This window comes from Macrotis lagotis, chromosome 1 (assembly GCF_037893015.1).
Source record: "Macrotis lagotis isolate mMagLag1 chromosome 1, bilby.v1.9.chrom.fasta, whole genome shotgun sequence".
Lineage (NCBI taxonomy): Eukaryota > Metazoa > Chordata > Mammalia > Peramelemorphia > Peramelidae > Macrotis > Macrotis lagotis.
In genome coordinates, this window is record NC_133658.1 from 199,380,449 (window position 1) to 199,408,444 (window position 27,996).

The following is a 27,996-nucleotide window of genomic DNA, read 5'->3' on the forward strand; positions in this document are numbered from 1 at the left end:
TTACAACATAGCTTTTTATCCCAACAATGAATTTCAAGAGATTTAAGCTGAACAATTATCTCTTTACTGATAAATCCATAGTGACTTTTACTCAGTCCTTATTTTTCTGGACCTCTTTGAATTAACTGACATAATGACTTTGAGGACTTCCTTTTCCTTGAAATGTTTCTTATTCTTGGAGTTTTTTGTACCACCATTCAGGTTTGGTTCTTTGCTTTCTATTTTTCTCAGTTTCATCTGCAAAATGAAATCTTGTATTTCTGATCCCAATACTAATCTCTCTATTTGTAATTTCTTTTAGTATTGTCATTAGTTCCATTAGTTTTGTTGTTCAGTATTCAACTCTCCATGATCTATTTCGATTTTTTTTTCAACGAAGACCTGGAGTGGTTTGGCATTCCCTTCTCTAGCTCATTTTTTTAGATGAGGAAACTGAGACAAACAGAGTGAAGTGCCTTGTGCCCAGGGTTACACAGCTAGTAAAGTGTCTGAGGCAAAATATGAAATCAAATCTTCCTGAAGCCAAACCTGAAACTCTTTTCCCTGCACCTCCTGGTTTTCAACTCAGATCATTAGTGTAATTATCTTTTCATAGAAGATGATTTTCAAATTTCTATATCCGGCCCCATTTTCTTCTTATCTCCAGTCCTTCATCAACAATTGGCTGCTAGACAGTTTTACTTGAAATTTTCATATGCATCTCACACAGAAAATCTAAAACAGAACTCAAAACTTACCCTCTAAAGCTTTCTAATTACCCTCTTTTTATTTAGGGCACAATTTTGCTAGATTTTCAAACCATGAGTCATCCTCAGTTCTTTACTCTCATTCAATACTTCTATTCAATAAATTGCTAAGACTTGTCAAATATATCTAAAAGCTTATTTCTCCATATGAACCCTTATTTCAACTCATACCCCAACCACCCTAGTTCAAGTCATCATTCCTTTATCCTGGGTGATTGCAAGAGACATCTCTTTACTTTCCCTACATTCTGTCTTCCTCTATCCATCCATCTTCCACACAGAACAAACTGATATTCCTGAAGAACAAGCTGATCACTGACCTTCTCAAAAACTTCATTTGTTCTCTAGAGCTTCTAGAATTAAATATAAATGCCTCATTTGGAACTCAAAGTCCTTCAAAATCTAGATGAAACATATTTTTCTATTATGATTAAGAATCCTACTCTTCATTCACTGTATACTCTAGCAAAGCCTCTTTGCTATTAGCTTGTTTAAGACATTCATCTCATTGATTTATGTTTTTTTCATGGGCTGTTCTTTATGGGTTGAATTCTCTTTCTTCACAACTTTCACATGTGGTAACACCTATCTCTCTTCAACTTGTAACTTTACCTCCTTCAAGAATCCTTTTCAAATTTTGTTTTAGGGCTTACCTCCTTTAAATAACCTTCTACATTTTTTAAAACACAAAATTTATCTGCGAACCTATTGTTTCCTCTTTCCTTCCCCCCCATGGAGGAATGTAAACTCCTCTAGGGCAAAGGTTATCTTGTTTTTGTATTTGTGCACCATTGCCTAATGAAGTTATCTGGCATTATATCAGACTGCTTTCTGTTAGGGGCAGGGGAAGGAAGGAAGGGAATACAATTGTAAAACTCAAAACCTTGCAAAAAGAAAAAAGCCTGGGGCAGGGAGGTGGCTAGAGCACTGGTCCTGGAGTCCTGAGTACCTGAGTTCAAATCTGGCCTCAGACTCTTAATAATTACTTAGTTGTGTAACCTTGGGCAAGCCACTTAACCCCATTTGCCTTGCAGACAAACAAACAAAAAAAAAAAGGTATGGTTATCTAACCTATATTATGAGCAGAGCATTTTTTAAAACATAGAAAGAAAGGATAAAGAAAACGTTATCTGCTAAGAATATCTTTTGGAGAGTGAGAGTTTTCTACATATAAGAAGGGACTATATGACAAAACAGGATAGAGTGCTGAGCTTCGAGTCAGGAAGATCTGAGTTCAAATCCAGCCTCAGTTATTGGCTGTATAACCCTAGGCAAGTCACTTCCCCTGTGTTTCAACTTTAAAATAAGTTTAATAATAGCACCTACCTCTCAGGATTGTTATGAAGATCAAGGCATAATAGGTGATATATAAAACCTTAACCCCTTCACCATTCCCTTCCTCTAGTAATTTCATTTTCCTGGATTATATTTAAAGGCATTTTATTAAGTCAGTTACTATGACAATCACTTAATTTGATCATTTTCTACTTTTTAATAAGTTCCTGGCTTTAGTTCATTAGTTTTACTCTTTTCTAAGATCAGTTGTGCTTAATTAGTGATGGTAACTTGACTCTATCTCTTCTTCTACATATCCAACTCCCTCCTTTGTTAAAGTTTCATTTTCTTACAAAACCTTAGTACTTTGGCTTCAATGATCCCTTTCAGTTGGGGTAGTGCTTTCTGTAATAAAACTACAGTCAGTGATCAGTTTGAGTGGTTTGGAGATGAACATATAGAACAGTTTCAAAAATCATTATGTATTGATCCATTGTATAGTAAATGTTTGAGTTGCCATGGTTTAAAGGTTAAATGATTCTTCAGAATTATGAGTGGCTTTTTTTTCTTCTCAGTGGAATCTAGAATGATTATGTTTTCTTGAATGTTTATTCCCTTTAGAAACTCTAAGGCTGCTTAAATCTAGTTATGCTTTCATGTCCAGGGGGGGAAAAAAGATTATGATTCCTTAATTCATTCCAATGACTTTGGAAAAAGTGCTAAGAAGTTAAATTAAATATATAGTAAGTAGATCCCTAATATTCTCACAAAACTAAAAAAAAAATGGAAAAAAAAACCCCTAAAAACCTGTATAGGCTCAAGGAAATTTTCCATGACTTTTCTGCCAGCCTGCAAGAACCTTTACCTAAAACCAAAATTGCAAAGTAAAAGAGAAAAGGTGAAAGAAGATGAACTCATTATAATGGGAAGCATGCTGAACTGAGGATAAAGTCATCTGGGTTCTGAATCCCAGGGTTTCCACTAATTCACTAAGTGACCTTGAACAAGTCACTTGACAACTCTAGTGTTTTTCCACAAATACTCTGAATCAGCAGGAAAATAAATCATGCCTATATTTCTTTTGTGTCTCACTTCTGCTTCCACTCCAAGGAAGTAGCATGCTTCCATATATTTAAGATATTTTCATTAAATGTGTGTATTGAATGAATATTTAAAATAAAATCAAGCTAAATAAAATATGGAGAATTATTTAATGTTATCGACTGTATTATGATTTCTGTTAAACCATAATTGAAACCATGTATATTTATAGAGATTTAGAAGCAATAGAACTCTAAAAGTGCTGAGTTATTCCCCTCCCTCCTTTGTCAAATTCTCAATTAATCAGTGCTCTGTGTCATCTAATGTTGGGTGATAGAAAGACAAAAAAGAGACACTCTATGACCCCAAGGAATTTGTTCTTTGAGAGTGGAAGCAATATGTACATATGAATATATAAAAATTTATGAAAACAAAATAAGAGCAAGTTAATTTGGGGAAAGCACTTGCAACTTGGGTTGATCAAGAAAGACCTCATGCTGAAAGTCAAATTTGAGATGAGTTTTGAGAGGTTAGAAATTAAATGTGTTTGAGGAACAGCAGGAAGGCTAATTTGGCTGCTACTTGGGTGGTAGAATGATGTGCCCCATTTTCCAGGTAAACTGATCTGTTGTTCTGTGGCAGGTGGCAAACAGATGTGTAAGAAACTCCCAATGGATCTATGCCACTTCTTATTCTCTTCTTGTGGCAGCTGTAGTAGCTGCAACATAAAAGGGTATAGAGTACCTAAGAAGCAAAGAATGATCTGATGAAAGGGAAAGAGCAGTACTGTGTGATAGAAAAGGAAGTATATTTGGATTCAAAAGCCCTCCCTTTGAATTCCAAATGAATTACTTTTTAGTTCTTCTATGACTTCAGATAAATCTTTGGGTCTTTTTCCTCTTTTGTAAAATAAGAGATTGAAACTAAATGTTGCCTAATGTACTTCTACCTCTATAGTTTATGATACTATGCCTAACCTTGGTTTGGTCTATCCATTCCTTTTCTACCCTCACTCTATACTTCTGGATATAACAACAACATAAAAATGACAGATGAGGGGAGATCTCTATATATGAAATCACTAAGAACTTGTAGGAGTTCTCACATGTTCTTGTCATTCCGGTAGGAATGGGGTTTCATTAGACACAGACTCATATATAGTCGTGATGACCACATCATCACTTAGAACATTTCACAAAAGTTGGAAGTTCTAATTTCACATAAAAAAGAAATGGAAAGAAAATATGGAACCTCATGAAGAGTTTTATGATGTTTTTTTAAATGTCTGTCCTCTGTTTTCTTAACTTGAGAATATTGCCATTCACATCTTTTTTTAAGTGATTGTTTATATGGTATATTTGATAAGGAAAAGGAAGGATGCAATCAGGTAAGTAAAATAATAGCATCCTTAAGCTTTTTAGGGAAGATGAAAGTTGCAAAGATGAAATATGATGCCTAATCAAACATTTCCCATTTAGTGCTTTTATTTACAAATTTATCATATGCCAAGTGAAGGAAGCACTTTGAAACACACACTGCAATAAATGATTCTTCTATTCTGAGGAACTAACAAGCTAATTTTGAGAAACATATGATCAAAAAGAAACTGGAGAATCCAGATCAGATATTGGAGGAATGGACTGGATAAACTTTCATTTGTGAGTTCAAATCATCTTCCTTTTTAAGTTAATTTAACTATGTTTATTTCTATTTTCAGGATAGCAAAAAGGGCAACTAAACATATAATAATCAAATACCTGGACCATATCATAGGAACAGAACTATAATAATATACAGAATTTATCTAATCTTCACAGTTGGCATGGTTAATTTTATAGTTCCAGATTATTGCAAATAATGAATCACAGAAACAGTTGCCTACATATAATTTGTACTACTCACAGTTTTAATTACAAAAAATACAGCAATTGGTTCCATTGTTATTTGTTATTTAGTTGTTTGAGACTCTTCTTTATCCCATTTGGGTTTGTTTGGGGTTTTTTTTGGCAAATCCACTGGAATAGTTTGCCATTTCCTTCTCCAGCTCATTTTACCAGTGTCTTGACCAGTGTTATAAAGCTAGAAAGTATGAGAGGCTAAATTTGAACTCAGGAAGTTAAGTAGGAAGCTAAGTCTTCCTGACTTTGCTGTAAGATATAGCTTCTCCATTCAACTGGATCCAGGCCTGTGTAAATATACGGTGCAAATTTAAATAATACAACTCCACTAAGGGATTCCACACTAGTAGGGATTGAGCTGCTCTAGGGGTTACCTCTGGGGAAACAAATAGAAGTAAAAAAGACAATCCTTGCCCTTGAGGAACTTACATTTTAATATGGGAAGACAATACATGAAAGGAAGTTGAATAGAGAAATTTCTTAGGAAGGTTCCTCCCTTCAGACATGGTGGGGAAAGTCTGGAGAACAGAAATTCTTACACTTTGCTTTTTGATTTGCAGAGATCTTTCTGTAGATGTTTCCTTTAAACCTCACTAAAACCTTGCAAAGCCAGTTCAACAGGTATATTATTATCCACATTTTACAGTTCAAAATTTTGTTCATGAAAAAAGTTATAAACCTAATAATTATTTAAGAAAAGAGTTAAACTTAGTTCTTCTAGATTCAAATTCCAGTAATCTAATCTACTATATTATGTATAGTGTCTCTATGATTGTTGATTTGTTTGGTTAGTGAGAGTGCCTTGCTTTTAACCCTAAAGTCAGGGAAGTTAGATTTCTTCATTCACTCCCATGAATTTGGCCCTATTTCCAACTGATATCTAACAATTTTTGTATCTTATATTACTAGATATGCACTAACTAGCAGGGTCTGGATTAAGTTTCAGTTGAGACAAATTCTAGTAATAATAGCTATCATTTATGTGGCAGTCATTATTGCAATATTTGATTCTTACAACAACATTGGCAGGGTGGTGATATTACTACTCCCTCCCCCATTTTACAATTGGAGAAACTGAGGCAAACAGGTTAAATGACTTGCTAGTTTGTAAGGCCAGTTTAGAACTTAGATATTGACTTTGGGGCTGGCACTCCCTGGGAGAGTTGCCAGTTTACTTTCAGAAATAATTGATTTACAAATATCAATGAAATTACCCCAGAGACATTATCTGTTGTGGAAAATATGAAGTCCTAAAACTTTAGGTTGATTCCCATAGAAGAAAACCATTGGAAGTCACACTGAATTCCCTGAAAACAAAGCAGCAAAACCTAATACTGTCATAATGTGGAACCTTCTCTGTCAGTTTTAAAATGCTGTAATAATGACTGAAACCATGCTACAAAGAACAACAGAAGTCATCAAGTTCAAGCCAAATCAGAACAAGAATCTCTTCTAGCACATCACCAATAAGTGAATAAGTGATTGTTCCAACTCTACTTATTGTCCTCTAGTGGTGGGAAGCTCAGTAATTCTGAAGCCAGCCCATTAAATAGTAAGCTCCTAGAGGGAAGAGAATGTCTTTTACATCTTTTTGTATCCCTATCATTTATTCAAGTGCTTGGTATGTAGAAGGTGCTTAATAAATATTGATTTATTGATTGATTATTAGAAAGTTCTTTGTTAGAGTAGAGGTTCAAACCCCTTCCCTATACTGTTCATCCGGTGTTCCTAGGTCTGACCTGGAGAACCAAGGAAAATAAGTCTGATTCTTCATTGAAATGTTTGGAGCCAGATCTCCTGACACTTTTCCAAGTCTTCACATCTCTAAATATATCCAGATTTTTTTAAAATAGATGCTTGTGTGGCATGTCCCCTTCCATCCTAATCACTTTGTTTTGAACACACCACAGTTTATCAATGTCCTCTCTAAAATATGGCGCTCAGAAGTGAACACAAAAATCCAGATGTGGTCTGAAGAGCTCTTTCAATCTTAAAAGCCCAGTATACACATTACCCAATTAAGAATACATTCCACAATTCCCCTGGTCCTTGTAGGCTAAATGAGAACATAACTCTAGCCTCCATTTATATAGTGTACATTTCACGGGAAGGGTCCCAGAGTCATTTAACAAAAGTTCTCTCTCAACTACTATTAATGACCTCGCCTCTGGCATGCTCCACACCACAATTTCAGTAAGAAGTAGAAAAGAATCTGGCATTAACAACTCATTTTTGAACAGTCTAAAAGTCTATAGGGTGCTTTCTACCAAATGAAAACTCAAGGAGAATTTATGCAGATAGATATGTGATTTGTCATTATCTAATTGGAAACTTTCAGCATCTTGCTCTTAGGACCAAAGGATATGAGAAATTTGATTTAAGACTGATCTGAAAAGAGGATGTTGTCTTCATTAATCTTTTACTGACAGAGGCATAGAATAGCCTAAGAAATTTTTTTTCAACAGCTTCTCTTATTCTATACTGAGGGAGAACAAGGGGATTGGCAGAGTCCTTCTCCTCTCTATGAAAGGACTCAATAATCCTTTCCTGTGTGTTATCTGGAGAAACAAGAGGGACAGAGAGAGAGGCAATTCAGTACAAAGAGAGAAAACATGGATTTTGGGGAGAGAGATGGGAATCATGCCATAATAATGTGTGTGAGAAAGGACTTTCAGAGATATGCCATTAGATCAAAGAAAGGAACTTGGGAATTTTTACCTATAAGAAGAAAAGAACTAAAAGGAATGTAATAATTTGAATTTAAGTGCTGTCTCATGAAAAAGGGTCAGCAAGGTGGTGTAGTATATAGAGCACCACACCTGGAGACATAAAGGTCTGAGTTCAAATTCAACCTTAGATATGTACTACATGTGTGACCCTGGACAAGTCACTTAACCCTGTTTGCCTCAGGTTCCTCACCTGTTAAATGAGCTAGAGGAGAAAATGGCAAACCAAGAAAACCCTAAAAAGGGGTCATAAAGAGTGAGACATGACTATACAACAACAACACATGAAAGACAGAGCAAAACTGGTAATAATGTATAGAAGTTACAAAAAGACAAATGATATAAGCAAAAAAAAAAAAATTCCCAGTAACTAGTTATACAAAACAAAAGTGCAAATACAAATTACTCCCTCCCTCAAACCCCATCCCTAAGTAAATGATTAAGCAAAGGCTCATTGATCACAGAATAAAATATTATAAAAATAGATTCTTATATGAGTGAGACAAGATGGTCTCTGATGTTCTTTCCAACTTTAAGATTCTGATATTTGTAGCATCAATATTATTAAATGGATATTTTGAAAAATAGAATCTCAGAAAGGAAAATGAGTTGCCCAAATTCGTGCAGTATTTGTGAGGTATAATTTGGACTATAGAACTATTCTTTTGATTATCAGTCTCTCTGAACATCAATTTGCATTGGTTTATCTATTGCTTAACATGTATCCACCCTTTGGCATATCTCTGTACCCTAATATTATACTAGGTTACCGGCTGATGGTTCAGAGTAGAATTTTTCTTTCTAGTCTCTTCTTTTTGAGCTATAAAGTTATGTCAATTGGGTCTTCAAAAGTTAATAACAGATAATACAAAAACTAATTATGTAACTATCATAATATTAATTATTTCTTATAGATGGGGTGAGAAAATGAGGCAGAAACTCAGAAAAATTAAAAAAAAAACTGTAATTTTCAGACATTTACCTCCAGGAGGTAGATAAAAATAAATTTTAAGAAGTTCAAAATAGTTTAATGTTAAAAATATTTTTGCCTTATAACTAATAAATTGATAAATATCTTTAACCTTCCAAGTGATATTCAACAAAACACATCTTAGTTCTATGACATTCAAAATTTCAAAATTTCATTAGGAAAAGTTTTTGGAGGATTTGCAAAGGTTTTATAAAACTAAAAAGTTGTCAAGTTGAAAATAAAAACTGAAAATGCATTACTTGGGGCAAGAAGGTCTGTTTCTGAATTGCTAGAAAACTAATTGTGATTCAAAGGGCAATGATAACAGATGATTCTTTATTTCTTTAATGCCTACAGCCCAAGTGAACAGCAGGCAGTGATAACAGCAGTTTATCACAGACATTCATTTCAGAGCCTTCCATGGGGAAACTAGGGAAAGAAAAATAATACTAGGCATCTATGAATACAACACTATGAGTGTTATAGATCTAGTCTCCCAAACACACACACATACACACAAACACACACACACACACACACACACACACACACACACAAATACACACACACACAAAACCTTACTTAAATCATTTACTAATGCTTTTTCTGTCTCTTACTTGACTAACAATAATGAATAAATATATATAGAAGTGAGATTGTTTTAAATTTTAATAGTTTTTTGGATTATTTATTAAGTATCTACTTTGAATAGAACAGACTCTGGACTTCATCATTATCTCTAGAAACTCATCTTTCTGCAAAATCTGAAACTCACAGTTCCTCAGACTCCCTGCCTTCCTGTGGCTATTATTCTACCTTCCTTTCATAAGAACCAATAACATCACAGTGTGATGTCTTGATTTAAATTTAAGTGAGACTGAATTGCACAGACATCAGTTTCATTCTATTCCAGAAACATTCTACAGACATTTGAACAAGCTCTACATGCTTCACACTTCCTGATTCAGCAGATTCATGACCATTTCTACAATTATTTACATCTTCCCATTCCACCAGGGGAAGTCTTCAGATACTTGGAGAAGACATTGTCCTAACTCAATGATGGATGAGGAATGTTGCGTGCCTTCAGTCTTGTTTAGCCCATCTACTGAGATGATTTCATTGGGACATGGAGAATGCATATGCTACAGCATCTTGGAACCACAGAGGAAAGTTCAGTGAAAGGAGGACACCAAAGGTAGAACAGTTTTGAAGAGTTCTGTAGCCTTCACACTAGAAGTGCTAGTTCTATCTGACAACTCCATACACCCCTCTCTAAAATGGAAAAGGGTGGAAGGTGGACATCAGGGAATTCATCCCAGATTCTTCTCTAGACAGGGCACTCAGGACAGCCATCTCATCACTTCCCTCCTGGTTATACTCCTGTGATCTCTATCATGCCTTCTCTTTGACCCTATGTCAAGTATTCTTTCTTCCCCCACCTGCCCTATCATGGATTAAAGGACCAGAGATAGATTACATGTATTCAAATCTGCTCTGGTCCCTGAAAAGAAAAATCTGATTCTCAATCAGCAGTGTGGTTCACACAGTCAGAAAGGGTATATTTGAGAATGCAGTCAATCTGTAGAGAGACAATTTGAGTTTGAATCTCAAAGTTGCCACATCCTAGCTATGGGAACCTATAAAAATCATTTCATATCCTTGTGCCGCAGTTTTCCCAAGTCTAAAATGGGAAAGTTGATACCTGTTCCACTTCTCTTACAAGACTATTGATAAGTTCAAATGAGATATAATGGTTTTTTAACCATAAAGCACTATATAAATACCAGTTACCACTTGCTATATAACTGCTAAAAGTCAATGCCAGATGAGTCTGAAATTCCTTTCTCAAGAGCAGGAATATGAATGCTTATGGAGTCTATATTAGCTCCTCCCTGACAGAAGTCTTTATTCTAAACTGCAAGCTGTCATCCCTGATGAAATTCTTTATCTCTTATTAATTTCCTCAATATACACCTAATAGTTGCTTATAAAATAGAACTGGAGAATGCCAGAGTTGCTAGGAAACTGTGAAATCATCTAATTTTGCAGGGGACCAAAGTGAAACAGAGAGAGAGAGAGACAGTAACTTAATGCAAGGTCACGTTATAATATATTGCAAAGTTGAGACATGAACAAATCTAGGACTTTTTCTACTACCTTACCTGCCTTGAGTTTTTGTTTATGTTTTTTTTTTCTTTTTTAGTTTTTGCAAGGCAAATGGGTTTAAGTGGCTTGCTCAAGGCCACACAGCTAGGTAATTATTAAGTGTCTGAGACCGGATTTGAACTCAGGCAGTGCTGACTCCAGGGCTAGTGCTCTATCCACTGCACCACATAGCTGCCCCCTGCCTTGAGTGTCTTAATTGTTCTAAAGTCAAATCTTCCCTCAAGCCTGGTTGAAATTTCAGAGAATTCTTTTCATATTAAATTAAATGATTAGGAAAGAGGGCATATTTGTATGTACATTTTTGAGAGTGCAATCAGTCAATATACCTAGAGGGGGAGTTGAACAATAGTCTGAGAGAAATTATCAACTATGTCCTGCATGTATCACATGTAGGGAAGTGTTAAGTAAAAATTAAATGGGGGACAGAGCCAAGATGGCAGAGAGAAGTCAGCTCTTTCAGGGTTCCCTCAAAAAGGAACATTAATCAAGCCTCTCAGTCTGGAGTGACAGAACTAAAAAAGAACAGATTACAGCATTTTCCAACAAGATCTGTCTGGGGTGAAGGGGAACATGGCCAGGAGCAGGGAGTAGAACCCCAGGCAGGTTGCAGAGGGGTCAGCCAGTAGTTCTCAGCCAGAGCAGAGGGCCCTGGGGTGCTGGTTCAGCAGGTCAATGGCACCACGGCCCTGCTGGGAGGGTTCTCACACAAATATCCCAGACCCCATGTTTAGAAGGCATGACTAGGCAGGAGGGCTGGATAGCCCAGCCAAATGAACAAACTGCTGAATTTCTCAACACAGAAAGTCTCTCCAACTACAAGAAGTTTTGTACAGTACTTAGGAACCAAGCTAAAAATGAATAAGAAAAAACAGAGAAAAGCCAGGAATTAAGAAAATTACCTAGGAGATAAGGAAAAGCACAAGACAATCTCAGAAGAGGGTGGGATAAAAAGTACTACATGTGAAGCTGCAGAAGAGAGAATGTGAGTTGGTCTCCATTCCATAAAGAAGAGCTCAAAAAGGTATTTAAAAAATCAAGTAGAAAAAATGGAAAATAAATACAAGAGAAATTCAACATCTTACAAAAGAATGCATAAAAATTGACTGAAAAAAATCTTTTAAAGATATAATTGGGGGCCAAGATGGCGGAGAGAAGACAGGCACAGTTCTAAAGTCTCCTGATCTCTTCCCCATCTATCACATGAAACAAACCTCTTAAAAGAAATCCAAACCAGGAAACCCAGAAAGAAAAGCCAGGAGAGGAAAATCTACCTCAGGATTTGTCTCCCGCAGCAGCCTTGGCTGAGTACCAGCAGGTGAGTCTGAGCTCCCAGGGAAGATCAGCCAGACCAACAGCTGAATTGGAACCGGGAGTCTGAGGGTCAGAGAGCCGGACCTGCTGGATCAGCGGTGGGGCTGGACAAAGGGGGCTTGGGTCTGCGGGGAAGCAGAGGTGCTGGTGTTGGGGCTGTCCCCCTGGAGCTTGGGGAAGGGGCTGCGGGGAGAGGTCTGGGGCAGGACAGCTGCAGACACCATCCCTGGGCTCCTCAGGTCTGAGAAACTCTGAGCCCATGCCTCCATTGCACTGAGGCCTCCCCCCAAACAAATGCAAATTACTTCTGCCTCAGGCCCAGGTGTCTAAGCAAAAGAACCAGCCCAGTTGAGGAATCACCTCAGGCCAGGGAAAAGCCCACCATTGATTGAGGCAAAAGAATTCAATAGCTCCAATTCCCTCCCTCAAGCAAAGGGAGAAGGCCTTGCAACCAAGGTCACAGACACCCCAGAGAGGGCAACCAGCACCTCCTACTAGCCAGCCAGAGAAACTGCACTCAGTAAAGCCTTTAGAGATCCCAAGCCCAGGTGAACCAGCCCCACCCAACTCAAGGTTTTAGCATAATGAAGAAGGGTCAGCAGAAAAGGTGGATCCATAGAAAAATTCCTGGAAGGGAAAGACCCCAACCCAGAGAGACCTGGAACCTCTGAGGAGAATACAATCTGGTCTCCAGCACAGAAAGACTTCCTTGAAGAAATAAGGAAGGAGTTTAAAAATCAACTGGAAAATTTGGGGGAGGCAATTAATACCTTGCAAAATAAGAATAATTCTCTCAGAACCTCAAATGAGCAAATGCAAAAAGAAATTAATTCTCTCAAAACCTCAATTGGTCAAATGGAAAGCTCTTTCAAAAGTAGAATCGACCAATTGGAAAAGGTTAATGAAGAAAACTCCTCCCCCGCAAAAATAATGGAGTCTACAGAAACTAATGACTCCACGAGACAGCAAGAGTCAGTTAAACAAAATCAAAAAATAGAAAAAAATAGAAGCAAATGTGAAATACCTCATCAACAAAACCACTGACCTCGAGAATAGATCGAGGAGGGGAAACCTGAAAATTATAGGACTTCCTGAAAACATTGAAGAGAAAAAAAGCCTGGAATTATTATTACAGGATCTAGTGATGGAAAACTGCTCTGACATCATGGAATCAGAGGGCAAAGTAGTTATTGAAAGAGTACATCGATCCCCACCAGAAAAAGATCCTAAAAGGAAAACACCAAGGAATGTCGTGGCCAAACTCCAGAACTATCAGATAAAAGAGAAAATCCTGCAAGCAGCCAGACAGAAACAATTTAAATATCAAGGATCCACAGTAAGGATCACGCAGGACCAGGCTGCATCAAATTTAAGGGATCGAAGGGCCTGGAACGAGATATTTCGAAGAGTAAGGGAGCTTGGAATGCAGCCAAGAATCTACTTTCCTGCAAAGCTGAGCCTTCTCTTCCAGGGAAAAAGATGGACATTTAATGAAATGGAAGAATTCCAAAAATTTCTGATGAAAAGACCAGAGCTAAACAGAAAATTTGGATATCAAACAGGAGGTTCAAGAGACACATGGAAAGGTAAAAAAAAAGGGGGAGGGCAGTAAAAGGAAAAAAATGCAATCCAGCAAGTTGAAACTGGCTATATCCCAGCATGGGGGGCGGGTAGAGACTCTCATAAATCCTGAGAATCCTGAGAAATGTAACTCTAAGAGGGAGAATATACCTAGCCAGAAATGCTGGACATCCATGACCTATCCATGAGACTGATATCTAATGGGATGTAACTGGCTTTAACTCCACTGGGGAGAAAGACTCTAATAACTCTCAGGAATTTGGACTCTATTCAACAGAATATACTGAACTAGAAGGGACAGACACTCAGAATTTTCTATGACTTAGATAGAATGATCTAAAAAAAATACACTACCTCCCTAAAAAGGGGGACAGGAAAGAAACGGGAGGATGGAGGGGATTGAATGGCACAAATCTCATTACACTAAGAGGTACAAAAAACCTATGGTAATAGAGGGGAAGAAGGGAGTAGAGGAGAAACACCTGAATCTTCTTCTCATCAGAGTTGGATTAAGTCAACCTACACACATTCAGTTAACTTATGAAACATCTAACCTTTCAAGAAGTAAAAGGGGAAAAGGGGAGGGGGGACAGAGAAAGGGAAGGGGAGTGGAGGAAATAAGGGGAAATAACAAAAGGAAGGGAAGGGAACAGGGAAAGGGGAAAGAAAAGGGAGGGAGTGATATAGGAGGGCAAACACACTGAAGGGGGTGGTATTCAAAAACAAAATACTGGGGAAAATGGATAAAAGGGGGGGGAAGGGGGAAAAATACAAACAGAGGGAAGATAGCACAGAGGGCAATAAAGAATTAGTAATCATAACCTTAAATGTGAATGGAATGAACTCTCCCTTAAAACATAAGCAAATAGCAGAGTGGATTAAAAAACCAGAATCCTACAATATGCTGCTTACAAGAAATTCATTTGAAGCAGAGAGATGCATATAGAGAAAGGTAAAAGGTTGGAGCAAAATATATTTTGCTTCAGCTGAAGTAAAAAAGCAGGGGTAGCAATCCTTATCTCAGACAAAGCAGCAGCAAAAATAGCATTAAAAGAGATAAGGAAGGAAACTTTATCCTCCTAAAAGGTACCATAGACAATAAAGTCATTTCAATATTGAATATATATGCACCCAGTAGGACAGCACCCAAATTCTTAGAGGAGAAGCTGAAAGAATTACAGGAAGACATAGACAGCAAAACTCTACTAGTAGGAGACTTCAACCTCCCACTATCAGATCTAGATAAATCAAATCATAAAACAAACAAGAAAGAAATTAGGGAGGTAAATAGATTGTTAGAAAAATTAGATATGGTAGACTTATGAAGGAAACTGAATGGGGATAGGAAGGAATATACCTTTTTCTCTGCAGTACATGGAACTTATACAAAAATTGACCATGTACTAGGACATAAAAACCTAATGATCAACTGCAGAAAGGCAGAAATAGTGAATACATCTTTCTCAGATCACAATGCAATTAAAGTCATATGCAATACTGGGCCAAGGAGATATAGACCCAGAGCAAATTGGAAACTGAATAACCTCATCTTAAAACATGAGTGGACCAAAAAACAAATTATAGAAAGAATTAACCATTTTATCCTAGATAATGATGATAATGAAACAACATACCAAAACCTATGGGATTCATTCAAAGCAACTCTCAGGGGATATATTATAGCTCTAAATGCTTATATGAATAAATTGGACAAAGAAGAAATCAATGAACTAAACATACAACTAAAAAAATTACAGAAAGAACAAATCAAAAATCCCCAATCAAATACCAAATTAGAAATTTTAGAAATCAAAGGAGAAATGAATAAAATTGAAAGCAAAAAAGCTATTGAATTAATAATTAAAACCAAAAGTTGGGATTATGAAAAAACCAATAAAATTGATAAACCTTTGGTCAATTTGATTAAAAAAAAGAAAGAAGAAAACCAAATTGCTAGTATTATAAATGAAAAAGGTGAACTCACCACCAATGAGGAGGAAATTAAAGTAATAATTCAAAATTATTTTGCCCAACTTTATGCCAATAAATTTGATAATCTAAGGGAAATGGATGAATATTTACAAAAATATAAGTTGCGCAGGTTAAATGAAGAAAAGATTAAATACCTGAACAACACTATCTCAGAAAAAGAAATTCAACAACCCATTAGTGAACTCCCTAAAAAAAATCTCCAGGGCCTGATGGATTCACAAGTGAATTCTACCAAACATTTAAGGAACAATTGGTTCCAACCCTATATAAACTCTTTGGAAAAATAGGGAAAGATGGAACTCTGCCTAACTCTTTCTATGAAACCAATATGGTACTGCTACCTAAACCAGGAAGAGTTAAAACAGAGAAAGAAAATTATAGACCTATTTCCCTCATGAATATAGATGCAAAAATCCTAAATGAAATCTTAGCAAAACGACTACAACAAGTCATCACTAGTATAATACATTATGATCAAGTAGGATTTATTCCAGGAATTCAGGGTTGGTTCAATATTAGGAAAACTGTTAATATACTCAATTATATAAATATTAAACCTATCCGAAACGATATGATCATATCAATAGATGCTGAAAAAGCTTTTGACAAAATACAGCATCCATTCCTATTAAAAACACTAGAGAGTGTAGGAATAAAGGGACTGTTCCTTAAAATAATGAGCAGTATCTATCTGAAACCATCAACAAGCATTATACTCAATGGGGAGAGGCTAGAGGCATTCCAAATAAGATCAGGGGTTAAACAAGGGTGTCCATTATCACCACTACTATTCAATATTGTATTAGAAATGTTAGCATCAGTAATTAGAGAAGGAAAAGAAATTAAAGGAATTAGAATTGGGAAGGAAGAGATAAAACTCTTGCTATTCACAGATGACATGATGGTCTACCTAGAGAATCCCAAGAAATCATCTAAAAAACTACTGGAAACAATTAGCAATTTTAGCAAAGTTGCAGGTTATAAAATAAACCCCCATAAATCCTCAACTTTCCTATATATGACGAGCAAGAAACAGCAGGAAGAGCTAGAAAGAGAAATTCCATTCAAAGTAACCTCAGACAGTGTAAAATACTTGGGAGTCTATTTGCCAAGACAGACTCAGAATCTTTTTGAAAACAATTATAAAACACTTCTCACACAAATTAAATCAGATTTAAATAACTGGGCAAATATCAACTGCTCATGGATAGGTAGAGCTAATATAATAAAAATGACAATTCTACCAAAACTAAACTATCTAGTGCCCTACCAATCAAAATTCCAAAAAATTACTTTAATGAGCTAGAAAAAATTGTAAGTAAATTCATATGGAGAAATAAAAAGTCAAGAATTGCCAGGAGCTTAATGAAAAAAATGCAAACTTTATATTATAAAGCATCAGTCATCAAAACTGTTTGGTATTGGCTAAGAAATGGAGTGGTGGACCAGTGGAATAGACTAAGTGTAAAAGCATGAGATGATTATACTTATCTGCTGTTTGATAAACCCAAAGAATCCAGCCATTGGGATAAAAACTCCCTCTTTGATAAAAACTGCTGGGATAATTGGAAGTTAGTATGGAAGAAATTTAGATTAGACCAACACCTCACACCCTTTACCAAGATAAGATCCAAATGGTTACAGGACATAGACATAAAAAAAAATACTATAAGCAAATTAGAAGATCAAGGACTAGTCTACCTGTCAGATCTATGGAAAGAGGAACAGTTTATGACTAAGGAAGAGTTGGAGAACATCACTAAAAACCAATTAGATGATTTTGATTACATTAAATCCAAAAGTTTTTGCACAGGTAAAGCCAATGTAATCAAAATCAAAAGAAAAGTAGTAAATTGGGAAACTATCTTTACAACTAATGATTCTGATAAAGGACTCATTTCTAAAATATATAGAGAACTGAGTCATATTTTTAAAACAAAAAGCCATTCCCCACTTGACAAATGGTCAAAGGATATGCAAAGGCAATTTACAGATGAGGAGATCAAAGCAATCCATAGCCATATGAAAAAATGCTCTAAATCATTAATTATTAGAGAAATGCAAATTAAAGCTTCATTGAAGTACCACCTCACACCTCTCAGATTGGCCAGTATGACCAGGAAGGATAATGATCATTGTTGGAAGGGATGTGGGAAATCTGGGACACTATTACACTGTTTGTAGAGCTGTGAACTTATCCAACCCTTCTGGAGTGCTATTTGGAACTATGCCCAAAGGGCAACAAAAATGTGCATACCCTTTGACCCAGAAATACCACTACTGGGTCTATACCCTGAAGAGATGAGGAAAAAGGGTAAAAACATTACTTGTACAAAAATATTTATAGCAGCCCTGTTTGTGGTGGCAAAGAATTCGAAATCCAGTAAATGTCCTTCAACTGGGGATTGGTTTAACAAACTGTGGTATATGTATGTCATGGAATACTATTGTTCTATTAGAAATCGGGAGGGACGGGATTTCAGGGAGTGATGGGAGTGATGTTCAACCTTGAAGGACTTGCTCATTATATTAGCGCAACAATTGGGAACAATTTTTGGCTGTCTGCAAAGGAGAGTACCATCTGTATCCAGATAAGGAGCTGTGGAGTTTGAACATAGTACAAGGACTATTCCCTTTAATTCAGAAAAAGAAAACCCAGATGTCTTATGGTTTTATCTGGTTACCTCTGAGAATTCTGTTCTCTTTAAGGATATGATTTCTCTCTCATCACACCCAATTTGGATCGAGGTACAACATGGAAACAAAGTAAAGACTGACGGAGTGCTATCTTTGGGGTGGGGGTGGGGGGGAGGGAAGCAAGATGGGGGAAAACTGTAAAACTCAAATAATATCTTTAATAAAAATTTTAAAAAATAAATAACCTGGGAAGACACTCATACAAAGTGAAGTGAGCAGAAACAGGAGAACACTGCACAGTAACAAAATGTTATTTTAAGTATGGTGAATTCTAAAATTGTTAGCTCTTCTGCTTGAGATAATAATTCAAGATCATTCCAAAGGTGCATGAAATTTTTTTTTCCATCTTCAGAGAGCTTATGAATTCTGAATGCAAATTGAAGTATACCTTTTTTATTTCATTTTCATTTGTTTTCTTCTTTTTTTAACATTGACAGTATGTAAATGTTTTGAAGGATTCACAGTATAATCTATATCAAATTGCTTGCCTTCTCAGAAAGGGGAAAAGGGTAGGGAATAGGTATAAATTTGGAATTCAAAATTGACAAAAATGAATGTTAAGTGTTATTTACATTTAGTTGGGGATATTTGATTAAATAAAATATTTTTAAAAGAAAAAAAACAAAAAAAAACAAAAAAAGATATAATTGGGGAAATTTAAAATGATAATAGCTCCTTTAAAAATAGAATTGATCAAATGGAAAAGAAGATGCAAAAGCTAACTGACGAAAATAATATCTTTTAGACTTGGGCAATTGGAAGCTAATAACTATAAGACATCAAGAATCAGACAAGGAAAATTTAAAAAAACTGAAAAAGAAGAAAATGCAAAACAGCTCATTGGAAAAATAACTGACCTGGAAAATAGATCTAGAAGAAATATTTTAAGAATTATTGGGCTACTGGAAAACCATCATCACAAAAAAGAATAAAAGAAAAAAAAAGAGACTGGACAACATTTTTCAAGAACTCATCAAAGAAAACTGCCCTGATATCCTATAATCAGAGACTAAACTATTCATTGAAAGAATCTGTTGATCGTCTCCTGAAAGGTATCCCAAAATGAAAATGCCAAAGAATATTGTCAAATTCCAGAATTAACAGATCAAGTTGAAAATCCTGCAGGTAATCAGAGATAAGCAATTCAAATACCAAGGCAGCCCAGTCAGTATTACACAGAACTTGGCAGAATCAACATTGAAAGATCAAAGGGCCTGGAATACAATATTCTAGAGAGCAAAGGAATTTGGATTACAACCAAGAATCAAATATCAAGCAAAACTGAAAATATTCATCCAGGAGAAAAAGATAAATATTTAATAAAATAGATGACTTTCAAATTTTCCTGATGAATAAAACTAGAGTGGAACAGAAAATTTGGTCTTCAGATATAAGACTCAAGAGATACATAAAAAGGTTAAACCAGGGAAAAGAAAAAGATTGTTATTCAATAAGAATAAACTGATTATAGCTCTACATGGGAGAATGATACTTATAACTCTTTAGAACTATATCTATTAGAGACAATATACTTAGATGAGAAGATGCTAAAAACTTGATAAAATACAGCACTAGTTTCCTATTAATAATACTAGAGAGCATAGAAATTAATGGAGCATTCCTTAAAATGATAAGCAGTATCTATCTAAAAACATTATCAAGCATTATATGTAATGGGGATAAGCTAGAAGCATTCCCGATAAGATCATGAGTAAAACAAGGATACCCATTATCACTACTATTATTCAATATTATATTTAAAATGTTAGCTTTACCTGGAGGGATTTGCATGAACTGATATTGAGCAAGATGGGCAAAACCAGAAAAACATTGTATACCCTAACAGTAATATGGGGTGATGATCAACCTTGATGAACTTGCTCATCTCATCAGTGCAACAATCAGGGACAATTTTGGTGTATCTGTGATGGAGAATACCATTTGTATGCAGACAAAGAATTGTGGAGTTTGAACAAAAACCTTGCATTTTTTAAAAAAACTTATATCTTATTATGTAATTTTGCTATATCTTATACTTAATTTTTTTCCCTTAAGGATATGAATTCTCTCTTATCACTTTCAACTTACTTAGATCAATGTATACCATGGAACCCTGTAAAGACTAACATACTGCCTTCTGTGAGGGGTGGGGGGAGGGAAGCAAGATTAGGGGAAAAAATGTAAAATTCAAAATAAAATCTTTCTAATATAAAAAGAAAAAATGTTAGATTTAGCAATAAGAGAAGGAAAATATATGAAGAAATTAGAATAGGCAATGAGAAAGTAAATCTCTCACTCTTTGTAGATGATATACTTAGAGAGTCCTAGAAAATCAACTAAAAAACTATTTGAAACAATTATAAATTTTAGCAAAGTTGCAGGATATAAAATAAACCCTCATAAATCATTAGCATTTATATGACTGAAAAAAGCATAGCAGCAAGAGATAGAAAGAGAAATTCCATTTAAAGTAACTATAGACAACATAAAATATTTGGGAGTATGACAAGACAAACACAGAAACTATATGCAAACAATTATAAAGCACTTTTTGGGCAAATAAAATCAGATCTAAATAACTGGAAAACTTTAAATTGCTTATGGAGAGGCTGAACTAATATAATAAAATGATAATTCTACCTAAATTAAATTACCTATTCAGAGCCTTACCAATCAAACTACCAAAAATTATTCAATGGAGTTAGAAAAAATAGTAACATAATTCATATGGAGGATTAAAACATCAAAGATATCAAGGGAATTAATGAAAAAAATGCAAAGGAGCATAACCTAGACATACAATCTGTATCCAGAGAAAGAATTGTGGAGTTTGATTATTACAAAGCAGCAGTCATCGAAATTGATTACTACTGACTAAGAAATAAGACAGTGGTGGATTAAGTACAAAAGAAACAGTAGCAAATGATTATAGTAATCTATTAGAGTATCATTTCACACCCTATATCAAAATAAGATTGAAATGGGTACAGGATTTGTACATACATGGTGTTTGGAGGACAAGAAATAATTTATTTATCAGATCTAAGGAAAGGGAAGGAGTTTATGTTTAAAGAAGAGATAGAGAGCATTATAAAATGCAAAATGAATAATTTTGATTACATTAAAGTTTTTGCACAAATAAAACCAATGAAACCAAGATTTAAAAGAATGCAGTAATTTGGGACAAATTTTTACAAGGAGTGTTTCTGATAAAGGACTCATTTCTAAAATATATAAAGAACTGAGTCAGATTTATAAGAATACAAGTCATTCTTTTATTGCTAAATGGTCAAAGGATATGGAAAGTTAGTTCTCAGATGAAGAAATCAAAACTATTCATTTGGAAAAAAAATGCTCTAAATCATTATAGAATACAGAAATGCAAATTAAAACAACCCTGAAGAACCATCTCACACACATCAGTTTGATCGATATGTCAAGAAAGGAAAATGATCAATGTTGGCAAGGATATGGGAAAACTGGGACACTGATGTATTGTTGATGGAGTTGTGAACTGATAACAACCTTTGGGAGAGCAGTTTGGAACTATGTCCAAAGGTCAAAAAACCTGTGCATAACCTTTGATCCAGAATCACCACTACTAGGTCTGTATTCCAAAAGGATCATAAGAAAGAGTAAAAAGTCCACATGTACAAAAATATTTATAGCAGCTCTTTTAGTGGCAAAGAATTGGAAATTGAGGGGATGTCCATCAGTTGAGAAATGGCTGAACAAACTTTAGTATATGAATATGATGGAGTAATATAGTTATATAAGAAATCATCAATTGCCAGACTTCAGAAAAGCCTGGAAAAACCTGCGTGTACTGATGCTGAATGAAGAGAGCAGAACCAAAGGAACTTGTTCTTTTCAGCAGTATAATAATCAAAGACAATTCTAAATGACTTGTGATGGAAAATTCCATCCACAACCAGAAAAGGAACTATAGAGTCTGAATGCAAACCAAACATACATTTCCAATTCATAAAATTTGTTTTATGTTTCATATTTTTTCTCTCATGTATTTTCCCTTTTCGTTCTGATGTTTCTTTCACAACATGATGAATAAGAAAATGTGTTTAACATAAATATACATGTATTACCTATATTAGATTGCTCTCTGTCTAGGGGAGGGAAGGTAAAGAGAAAAATGTGCAACTCAAAAAGCCTACCAAAAGCAATAATTATTGAAAACTGTATTTATTGGTAGTAGGAAAAATAAATAAATTTATTTCAAAATTGAATAAATAAATAATAAAATTAATGGGCCGCTATCCAGTTTCTCTCCATGTAGCCTTTCCCTTTTGTAAATTTAATCTGCAATTAATGTTATAATAATGTTTGTCCTTCATTTTTGAAGAAGACCACATCATTAGTAAGCAGCTGCCATGACAAGCACATGAATTGGATTAGAGTGAGGGGGTGCTATGCTAAATCACCAGCTTCACTTTCTCCTCCAAAGCTATTTGGGTCCAGTGGCTAGATATGAATCAGGACTACTGGAGATGGCCCTGGATGCTGGGCAATCAGGATGAAGTGACTTGCTCAAAGTCACACAACTAGGTAATTATTAAATGTCTGAGGTCAGATTCAAACTGCTGTCCTCCTGAATTCAATGCCAGTACTCTATCCACTGTGCCACCTAGCTGCACTTAATTGATGTTATAAGTTTGTCTATAATAGTCCACTACAAGTTTCAGAGGGAAATGTGAAAATTCCTTCAAAGCCAAATGAAAGTCATTTTTTATTTACTTTCCCATGTCATCTGTATCACAGTTCCTATCTTTTCAGTGAACTTTCAAGAGTTGACAACATAATTGAAAACCTAACACTAATCTAGTCAAAACATCTTATTTTTATAAACAGAAGTCAATGCTGTCCAGGTTTATGCTTCTCCAAAAACATTTCTACATAAATGAATGCAGATGATTATTATGAAATAAAACATTCCACAACTCACCTGTCATTTTACCTTATATCCTATCTCATATTAGACCTTTATATATCATGTTACTTCTACAAGACAGAATGCAATTTCTATGGACCTTAAAAGGATCACAGGGCCCCAAACAAAATCTATGGGGAGGGGGAAGAATATTTCTGTTGTTCTCTGCAGAGGTAAGGGCACATTTGAAGTTCTATGTTCAACTCTGGCTTAGGGATTTAGATAAGATTTTGACCAACAGAGACATATCCAAGGGAGGTAAAAGGGTAGGAAAATGAGAAACCATGCCATATGATAAATGTTGAAGAAACCAAGAGTATTAGCCTTGAAAAAAAAGAATTCTTTACAAGGTCATGGGGAGCAGCTAGGTGGCACAGTGGATAGAGTACTGGCCCTGGAGTCAGGAGGACCTGAGTTCAATCCACCTCAGACACTTAATAATTACTTGTCTGTGTGACCTTGGGAAATTTATTTAAGATATTGCCTTAATAAATAAAATTTTAAAAAAAGATTTGATGTTAATGGGGATTTGAAAATTCATTTATTCTAATACCATGAGGCTCAGAGATTTTATTGGGGGGGAGGCAATCAGCGTTAAGTGACATGCCAAGGATTACACAGCTAGTAAGTGTCTAAGGCTGGGTTTGAACTCAGATCCTCCTGACTCCGGAGTTGGTGCTCTATTTACTGTACAACTCAGCTTCCCCTGGTAAAAGATTTTAAATAACTTGATATAGGTCACACATGTAGTGGGTAGAAGAATAAGGATTCAACCCTACATCCTCTGTTTTAAGATATGACACTCTTTCATTTGTACTGTGCAAAAACTTCAAAATTAAGTAACCATTAAGTATATATAATTTCTGATCACTGAGGTTATATGAGACAGAGGAGAACAGTATTAAACTTCTAGGGCAAAGACTATTGACTAATTTCCTCCTTGAAATATTCTTTTTCTTCTCTTTAACCACCAACTCCCCCATCAGGGAAGGAAACAACTCCCAATAATTTTCAAACTCCTCCAAGCTTTGCCTCTCACTCCTTTCTAGCAAATGGTAGGAAGAATAAAAATCAGGAAATGCCAATTTCTATTCTGTAATAAACTGCATTAGCTGTTTTGTTGTTATTGAAACATCTGACTCTTCATGGCCCCATTTGGGGTTTTCTTGACAAAGATTCTGGAGTGGTTCATTATTCTCTTTTCGAGCTCATTTGGCAGATAAGGAAACTGAGGCAAACAGGTATGTGACTTGCTCAGGGGCACACATAGCCTCACCAACATTCACTGCATCACCTAACTGCCCATTGTAAATCTGGGTTCAAATACCATCTCTGATGTCCTACTAACCTATGTGAGTCTTGGAAGTATCAATATCCCAGGGCCTCGTTTATCTACATTTAAAAGGAGGCAGTTGTACTCAAAAGCCTCTGAATTCTTTTCAAGCTCTAGTTTCATGATCCTCTGATATTCTTTCTTTTCTTAACTAAATGGATTAATTAATTCTTAGCTTCCTTCACGTTACATATCAAATCCTCCTTCCTAAGGGAAGATTTTCCTTATCCTCCCTAAGTGTTAGTCTTTTTTTTCATTACTCAGATTAGCTTTTATTTTTTACCTGTGTAAATGTTGTATTTCCCTAAGAGAAGGTAAGCTCTTTGTTTGGGATATTGCTTTTGCATCTCCAGAATACAGAACAGTTTAGAGGCTTAATAAATGTTTGATGGTTCTTGTGAAAGCCTAGTCCCTTTTCCTCTTTGGATCTATGAGCGAGTTCATTTAAGGTAGGGAGAAGTAAAATTGGAGATTCCAGATGGCAACTAATGACCAGTGAATTCTTAAATTATTGTCATAGGCTTTACTTGTTTATGCAATTGCTAATTTTATTTTTTCAATGCTTATCTTTTAAATATAAAGAAATTAGACCTATACCACTGACTCCACAGGCTCTGTGACTAAAAGACTGAAAGAAGCATTGCATGGGTATTTTAAATTTGCATCATGCTGACTTTATAATACTTGCTGGGCTATAGGTGAGTCTTATTAAAGCACACAAATTTAAGTAAAAACTGGTAGCACCAAATTGTGAATCACCACTGCTATTAGATACTCTCTAAGAATTTCAGCCACAATCCTGAAAAAACAGAAATAATGGCTTAAAGGTAAGGAGAACAGTGCTTCTACTTTGTGCAAATGCTTCAAAGAAACATGATCACAAAAGCTTTTCCTAATGGAATTAAAACCACTCTCCAAAGACAGAGAAACCAAGGAATACAACATTAGAAGATTGTGGGGAAAAGCACTGGATCCATAATGTACTCCATTTTTCTGCTTGGGCTTTTTCTAACAATAAAAACTGAGAGGAAATTGTATGACAAGGGATGTGCAAGGCAGTAAACTTTGTCAGAAGAATGAAGACTTACCATCTGGTGTCAGCCTGGATTTATTAGTAAACTCAGAGATGTTTTTAAAAAGCTTGAAAAATCACTATACAAATTCAGAGAAAATTTCCCACCCATCTCCCCTATTCCCAGCAAACTACATAAATCTATAAACCATATGGTAAAATGTTCCTGTGAAGAATTAGGGAAGCAATCACATGCCAAAGGTACCTTATAATTCTTACCTCCTCACCTCCTTCCTACTTGCTGCCTACCCCCACCAAAAAGGAAGCAAACTTTTATAAGATTATTGAAAGAGAAAAGATCTCTGGTTTCAGCTAAAGAATGTGAAGTTTAATTTTGGCTCTTTTCATTTACTGTCTCTGGGATCCTAAGCAAATCAAATCTTTTTTTCTTTGGGCTTCGGTTTCCACTGCCATAAAGTAAAAAAAAATAAAGGTTACTCTTGAGAAGCTCTGCAATTCCCTTCATCTCTAAAACTATGATTACTTAAAGAATAGATCCAGTTTTTCCAACAGTGATTCAATCCAAGGACTAATGAATGCATAATAGGTTGCCACTTTTCCTTGGGAATTTTCAGTAGAACTTTAAAAATTTCTGATATGCATCACAAAACAGCTCAGTTTAAGTGTGCATAACATAATTGAAGAATAACAATGTATTTAAATTTCCACCTACTTTTTCCCCTTTGCTTTCTTAGATGTAATATAGATAAGTTTTTGAATAGACAAGCTTTTCTCAAGCAAATTTTGAGAGAAAATTTTGATGAACAAAAGTGAATAAAATGAAACCTAATGCTGTTACAAATCCCTGCACATCTTCCTTATATATTATCTAAATTTCTTCCTAAGCAACTATCAGTAACACAACAACTCAAAGATTGTTAATTGAATTATTAGTAGATGGTAAGGGTAAGATCCATGGGAATAGTGGCCTGTACAAATGTTATTAATCTGAAATTAAAACATTATGAATTATATGCACATCAAAAATATTTTTAATCTGAATAAATATATCTGAAACTTTTTATTTATAACACTATAGTGTTTTTATTTTTAACACTATTATGTTTCTTTAAGATAAGACAAAAAATTAATAACTAAAGTCTTAAAGAAACTTCCAATGAATCATAGAAATAAAAATCTGACAATATAAAACTTTAAGTTGACAATAGCTTCAATCACTGGAAACAAAATAGTCTTTAATTATACACATACATATATAATCAGTAGACAAGGCATTTTATAAAGACTATCTATAATATAATTAAATACTATAAATAATGAGATCTATTAGAAATAGAAATGGAATTAGAGTCAAGATTTGAGTTTTAGTTGTCTCTGAATATTAAGCTGTGATTTAACCTATAACCTCACGAAGTTTCAGTTTCCTTATCTATACAAAATTATATAAAGAACTTGTAATTTCATCAGCATAAATTTGGTAACATGCAGATCAAAAGCAATCTGCAATTTAATGGATTGGAGCAGGACTGTGGATAAAGATGCAGAAGTGGATAAGGATATAATAGGTATGCAGATGGGAATGGGATGGAATGGGAATGGAAATGGGTCAAGGTAGAGGAGTAGAGAATAAACCTGTGATAAAAGGATATAAGGAAGTCCCTCTCTTGATAAAAGTTGGCACTTCTCTGCAAATTAGTCTTAGAGAGTCTCCCTGGACCCTGAAAGGTCTTGGGTCTTACCTAGATAATAAGAATGTATATAACTTGATAATAGATAACTCTTCAAGGTTCTCTGAGCAGCATAAAAACTAAACCTCTTGCCCAGAATAACACATCTAATTAAGTGTTAAAGGTGAGTTTTAAGCATGAGTTGCACTCCAAGTCCAGCATTCATTTGATTATTTCATTTTGCCCTTTTTACTCATTTATAAAATTATGATAATATATATAGTTATTTGTCAAATAGGCTGTTATTTTTAAAGGTCTTGGAAAACATGACACAAATATAAATTACTGTTATTATTATGGCATTGATTTGCTTACTTTGCAAACTATATTTAGAAGACTACTAAGTCTCAGTCACATATAGATGGCTTTTAATATATGTTTAGTGAATGAATGAAGTTCTTTGAAAAATAAAGTTCAGTTTTACCTTGGATTGTGTTCATTTTAATAAGAGAGGTATTCTCATCTTATTAGAACATAAGAAAAACTTTCCACATAGAAGGTACTGTACCTTTGAACAGGGTCAGTCCATGCAAGTTTCCTTTGATTTTAGTC